The following is a 14974-nucleotide window of genomic DNA, read 5'->3' as shown; positions in this document are numbered from 1 at the left end:
CGACACACATGCCAGTCAGTCAGTCAGTAACCTTTTATTGGCATAAAATATGTATAAAACATATAGAAATAGGGCTTAACATTTCAACAAAATAATAAAATAGGCCATGGGGTTACATAACCGAACAGATCTTAAAATGATTAGATAAACTATAAAAGATAAAATACAAAATAGGCAGCATATTATAAAAGCATCTTAGTTAAGACTCTGGTGACTATACTGGTTACCTCTGGGTCTTTGTCAGAGAGCAGAGATTGCAAGGTCATAGACTTACTTACAGAAGGCTTGGACACACATGCAAACACACACCTCTCTCCTGGTGCTGGGTCTCCTGCAAATTCAAAACACACTATATTCGCTACACTTCTTGTTTGGTTGTTATGCAGCGGCCATATATTAATCTGGAAAAAATATATAAGTTCTTTGTAAAAGCCACTTTGGGTCTTCACTGGGGAGAAAGACAGATGGGGAAAGAGAGGGAAGCAAATATTGGAAAATCCCATGGCTGGGAGCAAGCAGGAGAAAGCTTTTCCAGCTTCCCAAAGATGGAGACTTTGGGGGAAGAGTTGCCAAGCCTGGGTTAAGAAATTCCTGGAGATCTGGGGTGGAGCCTGGGAAGGACAGTCGGGGGAGGGGAAGGAACTCAGCAGAAATATGATCACATCCAGCCCACATTATGAAGTTGTTGTTTTCTTCAGGAAACAAAATAGAGTTGGCCTTGCTCAGCAATGGGATGGGAGACCACTAAGGAAGTCCAGGGTTGCTACTACCCAGAGGCAAAAGCAGAATGCAACACTTTGTAGGCAGATATAAAATCATTTATGGTAGGAACTGTAGACTACCACAAATATACACTGAGTAGAGATGTGTAATATTTTCCAAACTACACTATACATCTGTTGACAGCACTTCGCTATTAAAATAATTCACTAAGGGCTACGTGGGCAGAGAGTGGGCATGGCATGTCTGAGGCAGAGCCCACGCCAGTCCACCCAACCGGCCAGGGGCTCTCTGCCAGAATTGCCGGAAGTTTTCCCCTGGACGGTCCCCAGAAAACATGTAAGTGCCCTGGGGGTGGGGCACCCATTTCCATTGGCTTCCCAGCCCAAAGGGAAGCCAGCGAGAGGGGGGGCTTTCCCTTCCTCCTTGGGCTGCCTAGCCCAACAGGAAGCCAGTGGGAGGATGGGGGGCTTTCCCTTCCCCCTTGGGCTGCCTGGCCCAATGGGAAGCCAGTGGGAGGGTGGGGGGCTTTCCCTTCCCCCTTGGGCTGCCGGCCCAACGGGAAGCCGGAGGGAGGGCAGAGGGCTTTCCTTTTCCCCTTGGGCTGCCTGGCCCAATGGGAAGCCAGTGGGAAGACAGGAGGCTTTCCCTTCCTCCTTGGGCTGCCCAGCCAAATGGGAAGCTGGCAGGAGGATGGGGGGCTTTCCCTTCTCCCTTGGTCTGGCCAGCCTTCCCATCGCCTCCCAGAGCCACTGCAGCATCCACTGTGTTGTGGGGGAGGGGGGACCATGGAGAAGACTTCCCTGGCCCAGCAAAGTCTTCCCCAAGCCGGAAAATGCGTGCCACTTTGGGGGAGAGGAGGAAGCTTTGGGAGGGAGGGGCGACGGAGCTGCCTTCCCCAGCCCCAAGCAGCCTCAGAGAATCAGAGAGAGGGCACACCAGGTGTTTTGAGGCCCAGAAGGAGCCCTTCCATGCTTCAGCAGAGATTCAGGCAACGGGCGGTCAAGGAGGGTCCATCAAGGGTTCCCGCTGAGCCTGAGAATGCCCAGTGCGCCCTTCTTCCGACTCTCCGAGGCTTCCTCAGGTGAATGGGAGAACATGGTTCCACGCCCCCCCCCTTGCCCGGGGAAGCCTCGGGGACTCTGAAAGAAGGCGCGCCAGGCATGCTTGGGCACACTGAGAGCCCTTCCCTGCATCGGCAGGGCTTCATCCATGGGGGGGGGGGTGTCTGCCAAGGGGAATCTTGCATTTGCCACCAATCCTCCTAGCTGGGCATTTGCTGCAGCTTGCAAACCATGTGCACTCCATTTATGGTAGCACTCCATTTATCACACCTCTTGTGGCTCGAATGTATTTTTCCAGAATTCCTGCAAGCTGCCTGCCTGCCAGCCACTACACTGGCAGTGGGGGATTGGAGACCAGCCGTATTTTTGCCACCAAGGATAACTTGCTTTCTCGCTTTCTTTTTTAGTACCTTTTTAGTACCTTGCCTTTCTTCTAAACAAGGGGGTTGGAGAGGTTACCTTCTGTGGCTGCAGCTTTGTCTCCTCCCTGGGAGTTATTATTGACCCTGGTCTGGGGCTTGGGTTCGAACTTGTGGCATGCTACTGACACTTGGATGCATTGCAAAAACACCCAACAACCCCTAACCCAGGCTCACTTTCTACTCCCCTTCCCTTTTTTTCCATTGTCTTTTTGAAATCTATTTTTCAGATTAATCGCTATTTTTAAAATCTATTTTTCAGATTAGCAGATTAGTGGCTTTGGGAAGGTCTGTTTTGGTCAAAAATCCTCAATGTCCAAAATGTCTCCTTTTTGCACTTGGTAGAATGATTACGTGCATTTCCTTCACATCCAGCCCTTTTCAGTTCTGCGCGAGCCGGATAGAGTTACTGCAATGTGCTGCATGTAGAGTCACCCTTGAGGTTTTCACGGAAGCCACAAGTGCAATGTGCTCACTTAGCAAATGGGAGCTCCTGGAAGCCACATTTATAAAATTCTATTGAAGAAGTGATTCTGGTTTCCAAACTGCTTCTAGATACAATGTGAACTAATGCTTCTTCGGCAAGCCCTACATGGCTTTAATCCTGTCTCTTGGAAGTCTTTATTTGCTACAAGGTATGATTCAGACAGAAATCATGGATGAAGTAACTGCAATAAAAATATTACAGTTTAATGTGTTAATATGTGCCATTGGTCTGCTTAGCTGTATATAAAATAGTGGGTCCAAATTAGGATAACAGGGACTAACAGCTGGGCATGTAAATTTGGGCAGAATAGCAATATTTTTTTTAAAATTCAGATTAATAGATGGATCCTCACCAAAGAAAATTCCATTGCTGGGTCCCAGAAGGAAAAGTTTGCCTGTACTCTGGAATATTCCCATTCATCTCTGAGGGCTTAGATATCTGTCTGTCTGTTTGTTTATTTAATGTACCACCCTCTCTGGAGGCTCAGGGCGGTTTACATAAAACATATAAACAATGCATGAAACAATCCATAACATAGAAGTAATTGTAACAATAACAACAATAATAATAATAACTAGAAATTTTATGTTTTCTCTTACTTTAAATGGGTAATTTTGCCATATGAGAGTGTTGCCAATATATGCTGAATGCTATCTGTGCTACAGAAGCTAGAAGACTTAGTACAGTAGGAAAGTTCATCACCTAGTGTTTTTATCAAATGCTGCAGAGCTGTACATAAAGCAGAAAAGGACCATGTTGTCCTAAAATAGAAAAATGTGAATCATCGACAATCATCATAGCTCTTTTACCATCTCCTTGAGTGACACATCGGTCCTTACAGAAGAGTCCATCCAAGCTATGCAGTTCAGATGTGTGGACTAGGGGGGTAGTGTCCTTCCCTCCAGTTAAATTTAGCCTCTGCATCTGGTGATACACTTGTCTTCCCCTGCAAGTTCCAAAAAGTATGCTGTATTAAACACAGAAATACATAATTGAGCATAAACCTAGATAGAGAATTGTTAATAGGGACACTGCTGTGACTGTAGCAATAGCAGTAATAATTGGAAACCTTAACACTATTTTGCTCCCTTATATATTTGGGAAACAGCCTCCTGGGAGGAGACTGTCCAGGGCCCTGTCCATCCGGGTCCACCCTGATTGGCCCTCCCTCTCCAGCTCCCACTCTTCCTCCTTGCCTGCTAGAAGCCTTGTGGCTGCAGCCTCCATTGTTGCCCACGAGGAGACAGGCAGCAACAGGGCTTTGCAGCCCACACATACACTCCTGCTGGGAGGAAGCTGGGGGGGGGAGTTTGGAGGCTCCCTGTGAGCCACAAAGCCCTGTTGCCACCACAGGGGGGGAGCTTCCTACTTCCTTTAGCCCAGAAAGCACTCTTGCCGCAGCGACAGCGCTTCCTGGCCCAAAGGGAACCTCTTGCAGCAGAGCTACCACCACTGAGGGGGAGCTTCTCACTCCCTTTAGCTGGCTTTGCGGGCCAAAGAGAGCCCTGGCCACCCTCTCACACCCTCGTGCCAGCTGCCCCTTTCAAAGACCATTTTTAAAACGGGCTTTGATACTAGTATTTATAATATTCAGGAACATCTATATTTTAATTTGTTAAACATTTGAGTGATATGACTATACGGTCATGTTGACCCCCCGCAAAAAAAAAAAAAGGTGAATGGTGGGCTTGGAGGGAGTGGGAAGAGGAGGGGGCCCTGGTGGGCATGTACACAGCTATGCTTCTCAACCATATTCTGCACAATTGCACCACTTCTGGGAAGCCAGAGAATGTTTCAGGGGTTTCTCAATAATAAAAAAGCTGAGAAAGACTGCCTTAAGCGTTAGCCATACAGATGTACAAAGGAAAACAAATGTGCATCCCAAAATTATTCAAAACCAAATCCTGGGTTAATTTTTATATCCTCCATTTTATAGCTTCCTGCAGTTGGCTTTGTTCTGCCTGCCTGCAGAACAAGCGTAATGGAGAGCTGTGCTGACGGAATGTTGAACTTTTTATAGCCTATGGATACAAGTGTCTTGGCATTCTCTCCTCACTTGTGTTCCTAATTTGAGGCAATACTATCTAGAAGCAACTATGTTCCAGGGCTTCTCCTTACATCCTTGGGGAAACCACCAACTCTCATTAGCAACAGGGCTGCCAAGAGCCACCACCAAACAAAGATTCCCCCTGTTCCTACCCCAGCCACTCAAACCCAACTCAAATATCTATGATAACAAATCCCATGAATTCTTTGGCCCGTCTCCATGGGTTTAGTCCCCATTAGCAGCCCAGATGAACACAGACCAATTGCAAGGATGGCAGCAAAGATATAGAGCAGCTAGCATCATGCAAGGGACAGCTGTCAAAGATGTGAAAACAGAAATAGGAGAGGGCAATATGGTCTTGACTTACCAGGTAACTTTTGGGAACTGTCTTCTATTGCTATGCCTTGCTCTAGAGTTTAATTTCTAAATAGTGAAGTGCTGGGACCCAGTCTTCATGGTGGTGATGCCATCCAACCTGGCCCTCTAATCCAGGTACCCGAGAGACACTGTAACTGATGAGGAAAATGCATTCTGCAGCTGCTCTGATATGATTTTGAAAAATTATTAAGTGCAGCAGGTGAACAACTGATTGAATTGCAAAAAGTGTCAAGCAATGTAATGATTTATTGAAGCTCTCTAAATAGTTTTGTCTACTGTTTCAGCCTTTGTAAAATCTCTCTCAAAAGGAAAAGAGACAAAAATACCAATTTTCTTCCAATGAGGAGTATGCAGGACTCTAAATGCAAGATACTTGGGGCAATTCCACACCTGATAAATATAGTGAAATGCCTACCTTATGAAGACACCATAATTTTAGCATTTTGCATGATGTCACCAACCTCCCATGTCCATCCAGCAAACCTCAAGCAACATCCGCCATTTTAATGCAGTAGTTGGGGAAATTGCATAAAGTGGATTCCCCAACCTAGGTAGCACGAGCTACAGGAGAGCAACCAGCAGGCCACACGCTAAGGAAATGTATGGAGGCAATGTAGTCCTGCCGTCACACCCGCCTCCCTCTCCCTTCTCCCGGGGACAGGATTTTTTTTGGGGGGGGGAGGGTTAGAGCAAACTGCCTGCAGCAATGAATAGGTGTTCAGTCATGCAAGCAAAGCCGAAAATAAATTTTCTTCAAAGTTGTCATACAAACCATACCTTTCTAAAGTCTCCCCCCCCCAAATCAGGAATGAGATAATTTTTTAAAATATTCCAGACTCATGATTCCGTAAGGGGTGCATTATAAAAACATTATGCAGCTATGATTAAATGCACAGGTGTTTCAATGGAGAAGTTTTACTTAAAAAAAAAATCAGCAGGCATCGCAGGCCCTTTAAATCATTGTGAAAGGGGACTGGCTGCCTGGCTTGATTGATAGGTGGAAGAGAGTCATGTGTAAAGCAGGTTGCTCTCTTCCGCCATTTCAAGCGGTGCTTGCAGAGTTTAAGAAGCGTAAGAAGGTGGCAGACGAAAGCAAGAGAGCCAGAAGGTGAGGAATAGCCAGAGGCATGATAATTTTTAATGCTACGGCATTTTGCTGGCGTAATGCTATTTGAAGCCTCCCATCTGTCCCTTAAACTGATTCTGTATGAAATTGTACTGAGAATGATTGCCAAACAGGACAATATTAATTATTAATTATTCACTACTGGAAGTCACACACCTGCAGTATGAAAAGAGACTACAGTCAAACCCCTTCTAAAGATACCAGCTTAGCTAGGCTGAGTCTGGGAAACTCAGTATTGTTGTAGTTCAATTTCTTCATGGCATACAGGTATCAGAAAGGTCAACACACAGTCATTGGGTTATGGGTCATGACAAGACTCAGTACTTTTTAACATGTAAATGAAACAACTGGAAGAGTTCCACTGGAGATCTGGAGCACAAATTCCATCACTATTGAAATGACAGGGTGCCATCTCTGTCTCATTCCACGCACATTGGATAATATACTTTCAGTTTGTTTTTGCAGCTGGGTTTTCTGGTGCAGAACGGGAAAATCTGCTTCTAAAATGCACTGAAAGTATATTATCCAACCTGTGTGGAATGAATGTCTCTCTCTCTCTCCCCAAGTCCCCATCATAATCCAGGGAGGAAATGAAAGCATTAAACCAATGTCTAGAAACAGCAAATTAATGGATGAGGGTTAATAAATTGAAGCTTAATCCCAGCAAGACAGAAGTACTAGAACTGGAAAACTAAAGGGAATCCAGGAATGTTTTTTTTAATGTTAAATGGGATTGTAGCCCTTCTGAAAGATGAGGAGCACAACTTGGGTGTACTTTATGGTGACCAGGCGTACCGCCTTTGACGAGACAGTCCCACCTTTGCAGCATCCACCCCGCGTCCCACACTGTTCCCCAAATGTCCCAAATTTTAAAATTATTATTAATGGGGGGGGACGCACGGCAGCCCAGCAGACGGGCCGGGCTCAGGAGGCCCCCGCACAGCAGCAGTGTCACCACGAAGCTCCCCGTGTGACATCAGGCACCTGGGCTCCAGGGTGGGGCTTGTGCAGCACCGCCATTCCTGCCAGCTGTGGAGACAGGCTGGTGATGGTGGCTGCGGGGCCCTGGAGAGCAGTTCTGAGGGTCAGGTGAGCAGTGGTGGCGCATTGTGGCTTCCTGCAGTGGCAGCTCCTTGCGCGGAGGATGCCGCAGATCCAGTGCGTGGTGGCAGCATCTCTGTGATGGGGCGCCGGGGCCCACCGCTTGCAGCCGCCCCTTCCTGAGGCCTCCACTTAGCTACGCCTCGATCCAGCCCTTCTTCTTGAGGCGAGAGGAGCGGCGCTGGACTGGAGCATGTGTGCCTGGCCTTCCCTGCATGCTGGCTGCGTCAGTCCAAGTAAGCCCAGCCAGAGCAGGACCACGCTGGTAACACGGGTCTGGGTGAGGACGGACGGCAGCCCTGCCTGCTGGATCGCTCATGCCAAGCAGCCCAGGGGAGGAGCCCTGCCCCCCAGGATGCTCCAGGCAGCCCATGGCTCCAGAATGGCCAAGATTTTTTAAATGATAATGCGGGACCTGGGGGGTGGCAGAGGATGCCCCGCCAGCAAAACCTGCCCACCCATGCCCCCCCCTCGTGTGCCACTTTACCATTTTTAAAATCTGGTCACCTTAGTGTACTTCTAGATTCAACACTGTCTTAGGCACTGAAAGATCAGAAATGTCCCAGAACATCTTTACTCATCAAGGCAGGTTCACCAGCATCAAGCTTTCCTGGAGAAAGTGAACATTTAAAAGTCACAAATACGTGTCTTCCTTAGCAGCATCTAGACTTGATTACTGTAATACATTCTGTGTGTGGCTGCTCTTGAAGATTGTTCAGAATCTTCAACTGTTCAAAAATGTGGTAGTTAGGGTCCTTATGGGGACACGCCAGGGTGATCATATTAGGTCAGTGATAGACCAACTACACTAGTTCCCACGCTGTTTCTAGGCCCACTTCAGAGGCTGGTTTTTGCTTTAAGCCTAAACCTTAAATGGCTTAGGCACAAAGTATCTGAATGACCACCTCCATCCCTATCAGTTAAACAAATAATTTCCCTTCAGGAATCAATCCTAGTGGGGGTTCTGCTGGCAATAACATGGCAAAGGAGTTTTTTGATAGCTGCCGCCTGAGAGAAAAGACTTCCCTCCTTCAGGAGCTGAGTATGAGCCTGTAGTATCTTGGGAGAAAAAAATGGCCTGTGTCTTTAATAGAGGCTTAATGTATGGAAATGGGCCACTAAAACTTTTCATCATCTGGTAAATAACTTAAGGAGGAGTCTTAAGACTCCTCTCTCTCTCTCTCTCTCTCTCTCTAGCATGGGAGAAGAGTCAGCCCATCTTTCTCCTTCATAGCTTCTGGCTGTTCAAGTTGAAATAGCTTTGCCCTTGAGATCTTTAGATATTGTGACAGCTTCATTGCTCCTGCCTGGCCAGAAGAACTTTTATGCACTGCTGTTTTTCTTTGCTTTTACAATGCATTCCTGGTAGGTGTTTTTTTCTTCTTCCTGCATTTCACCTTGCTTTCATGGCACATGAACATCAGGCTTATCTTTCTTGGCTGGAAGGTCTCTTGTTCCCATCCCAAAGACTTGGCTCCTGTGGGCTGTTAGCATGTTTTAGGGAGGGGTCCTGCTAGCCTTAAGTCAAATTTTAAAATCTGAATTCTGACTTTTTATGTCTTTTTACCATTATTGTTTTTATATTTTATATGTTTTAAATAATCATTATGATGTAAGCCAACTTGAATTCTGCAAGAAAGAAGTGAGACATATAAATATTTTTGTAACCAAGTAGAATAAATACTCAACCAAGGTGCAACAGCATATCAGTACTGAATGCAGGAGGAGGAACTGGCTGGACAACTACATTATTAACCACCTTGTGAACTTCTTTAGTTGAAAAACAGTATATAAACAAATTAACTAAACAAATCATTGTCTTACACTTCAGTCCTCCTTCTACTAATCAGTGCAACCCATACAATGTTCAAGAAACTGTATTCCTCTGCAAAGATACCTATTTTTATGTAGTGTCTCCAGATCCTAACAAATGCCGCTCATTTGGCAAAGTCCATTCCCCCTTACAATCTTCTTTTGTTCCTTAGTCTGAAAGAAAGCAAAAGCATTATTTTCCATGCCCCTTTTTAAAGAAATATAGACAACAGTAGCGAAGTTAGCTGTCTGTTACTAAGCTATTAAGGTATTTGCCTACTGTGTTGTTCTTTATATTGAAAAAGAGGCCTAAAAATGTTTGCTTTCCACAAAAAGTTCTCCAATCCAGAAAAAACTTCAACCTAATAAATATGAGAAAAGGAAATGCTTAAGGGCCTTTAGCCCAGTGGTCCCCAACCTTTTTATCACCGGGGACCACTCAACGCTTGACAATTTTACTGAGGCCCGGTGGGGGGGTAGTTTACTCCTCTACTCTCAACCACTGCCCTAACGCTCTCTGATCGCTATGGTAATGTTTAAACATCCCGTCAAAATAAGATACAGACACGCCACAACAATGAACATAAGGAACATTTTATTTTCATGGAAATTTTAACTCATGACAATGACAAATCAATGGGAACCCTGAGCTTGTTTCTCTGCAATGAGATAGTCCCATCTGGGAGTGATGGGAGACAATGAACCCGAAGTGTGTTGTAAAGGGCCGGGGGGGGGGTGAAGTAAAGGGCCGGGGGGGGGGAGATGGCGTCCTTCGCGGCCCACTTCCAATTAGTCGATGGACCACATGTGGTCCACGGCCCGCAGGTTGGGGATCACTACTTTAGCCCATTAAGGCTTTTACAGCATTCACAGCTTACTTCCAATTATCATTGAATTCAAGTTGGTATCCTTTTAATTTGAATCCTGTGCCTACACTCAGCACCTTTTTTAAAAATTCAATTTTCTCTTGGGAATTGCAGAGTATGCATTCTGCATACCAATGAGAAAAGGCAGATATAGTCACAGCACTTTTTTTTTTAGCCATTTGGTTGGTCTCTCCTTATTGGTCAGTTTTGTGATGGTGATGCACATCTTTCCTTGGAAGTCAGCCCCATTGAATTCAGAAGAGTTTGTTCCCCAAATCCACCTTCTGACTTCTGAAATCCTATACAATTCTTGAGCAATTTGCCCACCTCCTGGATTCCCAACACCTGTGGAACCACCCCAAATCATATGCCCACAAACACTCCTGACATGGCTGCAGTCCCAGAAGGGAGCAAGCAATGCCCCTATCCACCTGCTACTGTCCTCCTTTGTGATCTTACTCCCATGTAAGCATGCTGCACCCTAACCTGCCTGCTGGGTCAGGACTCCTCCTGTTAAAGGTGTTGGGCTATGAAGTGTGGGGGCAACACTGTATATTCTTGGGGCATGAGGGATCCAAAGGCACTTCTAGCCACCCTTCTGCAAAACTTTCTCAGTTGGCCTGACCACCCACTGCACAAATTGTATCAAAAACTTATGATTCTTCCAGTTCATTTTCTGTCTTGATAGCACTGGAAATCTCTTCTGCAGCCCCTTTCTGTTTCAGGTGGGTGCTGGCTTACACAGAATAACTTAGAGGTGAGTGCTGAATTCAGAGGCAAGATGCCAAAGTTTTAATTAGCAGAGTAACATTAGAGGAGTCATAGCAAGCCAAGGTTAGTTTTGCTAAAGTAAATATGGGTACCCAACAATAAATGCCATGCAAAACTGACCAATAAGAAGAGACCAACCACATGTTACAGTGTCGGTGGTGGTGGAGTGGCCTCTAAGAGGTGAAAAGGGGGTGGGAGAAATTGTTATGTTTTCTCATTACCTTTGCCTTGGGAGCAACGTGAAAGAACACTGCCACAACACCACTTATGGAGGGGGAGGGAAGAGAAAGCAAACTGAGTGCTGAAGGGAGGAAAATCCATCACAGAAGGAAAAAAGAAAGCCTGATGTATGTGTGTAGTGAAAGCAAGGTGAAATGCAGATTTAAAAAACTCCACCCACTGTGAATGCATGGTAAAACCAAATAAAAACACCAGTGCATAAAAGCCCTAAGTTCTTCTGAGAAAATACGTTACTATAGAGGGCAGGACTAATGGAAACACTATAACTAAAACCAGGAATTAGTAAAGTCTGACAAACACCAGGATCCAGATATTTCTAAGGAGACCACAATCAACACCCAGTCTGTGTAAATAAATAAAGCACCCAAGCTGTTAGTTGTTTTCTCTGTGGTAAATAAATAAAATAGATCTTTCAAACAGAAAATCCCTACCACTAGAGGGCTCCCCAACAATATGTGTGTTGGGAAATTCTTCTTCATTAAAGCAGCTAGAACCAGAAATAGATTAACAATTTATTGTCTCTAAACGGGTACTGTTTACATACCAGCTGGGCAACAGATGTCCAGTAATTGTGCAAAGAAACAAAATTCTGTGGACACATAATTTCCCAAAGCAATATGCATCTTATGAAGTAGACTCTGGCTTGGAAGTTCATTTCACTATACATGTGTTAGTCTTTTAGGAGCAGCTGACTAACAAAGCTTGTCTCTGGAAGCATAAATAAAGGCAAAGTTGTATTGTTCTGTAATATGGAATAAGTGTTTTCACCATCTCAGAAATGGCAGTTGTTCTTCATGCAGAAAGCATTTAGAAGATCTATAAGAACCTAGTAGCTTTGTTGTGTGTTTTGAGCTAAGATGATTTTAAAAACCACCAAACGTTAAAATATTTAAGTATCACAGCCACAGATCTCACACATTTTACATCTGTGCAATATACATGGGGATCATTCAGAACTAACATTTAATCTTTCTCTCTCTTTTGCTGTCAAGTCACAAGTAACCGCATATCAAGGCAAGAGACTTTCAGAGGTGGTTTGCCATTGCCTGCCTTCCATGATGGTTTCCTATCCAAATACAAGCTTGAGCTAACTTTGCTTAGTTTCCAATGTCTGACAACATCAAGTTAGCCTAGCCTATCTGTTAGAATATTTTAATTCTATTCTTTATCTGTTGCTGCCTACAGGGCGGCTCAAATGATTCACTAATGTTACTCTGTTTTGCTTTTTAAATTTTCATTCTGTAATGAAGCTCCTGTATTAGCATTGCAATATCTTACAGATTTGATCATCCACCACATAAATTGCTTCTAACAAAATCTTTAGGAGAATTTTTAAAAATCAAAAGTGAAAAAATAAACACATGCCCAGTAACAATGCTCCCATAGGTCCTGTTGGGATGGGATAAGGCAGAATGTTTTTGTTTGGAGGTCACAAAGTTCAAAATTTTATACACAAAATGTCATTGTTATTTTGGACAACATCATGCATATGTGTTAATTTGCTGTTTTCGGTATCGTATTTAAGATACAATCTCATTTCCATGAATGGAATTTTGTGTGTGTGAAAGCTTTCTTGAAACATACTTAAAATTGTCACTATGTTGCTGACAAACATTTAATGTTATTTTTTAAATAAAAGTCACTTTTATTTAACAGATTCTCCATATTAATCCATTGTAAGCAAGCAAGTTGCACTTACCTGACAGTCTTCAGAGATCTAAAATGAAATGAGCAGCAGAATTACCTCTCCCTATCATACTGCCTATGCCAAAGCACCATTCATTTCTGCTTATTCAAACCCAAGAAATTTACCTTTGAAAACCTCAACATAGAATTTAATAATCTAAGTAAAATTTTTAAGTATGACACATTATAGATGTTCAGCATTTGCTTATTAGAGCATAACCACACATCTAGGTGTTTGCCAAATTCATTGCATCTAAATTTTAACAGATGGTGCAACAGATGGACCATGTTTATTTAACAGCATATCTATGCATTAGAAATAAGCCAGTCTTACCTCTTTACCCGGAGGTTTCAGAGATTCTTTTCCCCTCCCACTGGCCTCCCTAATCCCAACAGCATTTATTTCAGATCTACCTAAATAAAACTGTTTGTTACTAAAATGGTTTTAATGCACCATCTACTTTTCAGATCTCTGGCAAAGTGCTCCATGGAGCCTTACTAATATTTTCCTATCCTTCTCTACATGGCATTTGTCCCTGCACTGAAGATAGCATAATTGTGCAAACATTTTAGCTATTCAGATAGTCGTCATTATTGTTTGTGTCAACTGAGAGCATGATTGGTATGTACCTTATAATACTTCTGGTGCTAGGTTGCAAAGATCCACCTCTCTTCATCTGACAGAGTCTAATTCAGTCATCTTCAGGAAGATCTAGTTACACCAAGTAAAGGTTGCCATTTACGTGGCTTACTAAGGTTGCTAAAATGACTTGCTTAGGTACAGTGCATGCTATTTCTTCTTTCAAGGACGCAACCGGTACAATACAGAGGTTTCTGCCAAAGCAAATGATACTCTTTTGATGCAGGAAACTATGGCAAGAAGTATTACATTGTTTCTGCTCAGCATGTACCATTGTACTGATAAGGCTGCTTTTGAATAATGTGAAATTATGAACAAGGGAGCTGGAAGAAGGGGTGGTTAGGTCAGTTGATGGCAGGCTGATTAACCTTCTGTTGTCAACATTAATTTCTGCAGTCAGGCACTGAAGTCTGCCAGAAAACTACGTACCAAAAACCCTATTTCCTCACCCCAAATCTGCAGAGTGGTCTGTGATTACTTAAAAGATTGAAATGACTTCAGGACATGCTCAGAGGCCCTCTTTACTACAATTTTGCCTTTCCTAGACATGAGACTAGGCATTCAAAACAGGCTCTAAAACTGAGTTCAAGTTGTGCAGTCTTCCCCGGGACACTAACTTGGTAGTTTAGATTCTGTTATGAATTCATTTTCCTCTTTTAGATAAAATGGGCAGTAGAATAACATTGCTTACTTTCCACTCTCTCTCCTCTTACTTACTCTCCTCTTTTTGTTTCTTCTTGACTTTCTCAAAGTAGCACTCAGGTATCCAATCTATATAAGAGTGACAAAAATGTAAGAAGAAATGTATTATTCTGACAGTATATTTTGAATATGATTTGCACACTCTTTGCACCTCAAATACAGTAATAGTTGCTACTATACAGGGAAAGTTTCAGGACGGGACCAGATCTTGTAGCATCATAATTTCTATAAGTTGTGGCTCCCCCCAGTGCTGCAGCACAAATGTCAGCAAGAATTTCCTCCTCCATTTCATTGGCTCTAAAAAAGAGGGTGTGGCCCGCACCAAGGTTAGAGATGCTGACCTGGAGTGACATCTGGACAATCCATCTCAAGCCTCCAAAATGGTCACTCATCCTCTTCCTTCCTCAAGATCAAGTTACGTGAAGCCTCTGTGCTTTGCTTGCCAACTTGACCCATGCAGGCCCTTTCTCCAAATGATACCCTTTTTTGACAGTACAGTGCTTTGAATGAAACAATCTCTCAGGAACATTAATATTGTATTTGCATTGCTTACATTTGCTAAATCTTTGTTAGTCTTAACGGTGCTACTGATTTGATTGTGCTACTCAGACCAACACAGCTACCCATTTCAATCTATTTCTGATAAAGTAAAGCTTCGGGGTAAGAATAGACAGGAATCATTTTGTTTTGTTCATCTATCACAGGATAACTTGCCATCATTTACAGAAGCAGAAAGGTGTTTTGGCAATAATGTCCCGTATTCTAGAGTAGCGATCCCCAACCTGTGGGCAGCAGACCACATGTGGTCCGTCGACTAATTGGAGGCGGGCCGCGAAGGACGCCTTCTCCCCCACCCTGGCCCTTTACTTCATGCCCCCCGGCCCTTTACAACACACTTTGGGTGTCCTTGTCTCC

General features: G+C 43.9%; 1 protein-coding gene across 7 annotated transcripts in view; it reads left to right on the top strand.

Annotated features, from left to right (window-relative positions):
* The window catches only part of MYOT (myotilin), a 103243-nt gene that overhangs the window by 41936 nt on the left and 46333 nt on the right, over positions 1-14974 (top strand). The window lies entirely within an intron of this gene.

This window comes from Paroedura picta, chromosome 3 (assembly GCF_049243985.1).
Source record: "Paroedura picta isolate Pp20150507F chromosome 3, Ppicta_v3.0, whole genome shotgun sequence".
Taxonomy (NCBI): Eukaryota; Metazoa; Chordata; class Lepidosauria; order Squamata; family Gekkonidae; genus Paroedura; species Paroedura picta.
This window is presented reverse-complemented; position numbering and strand designations above follow the sequence as displayed.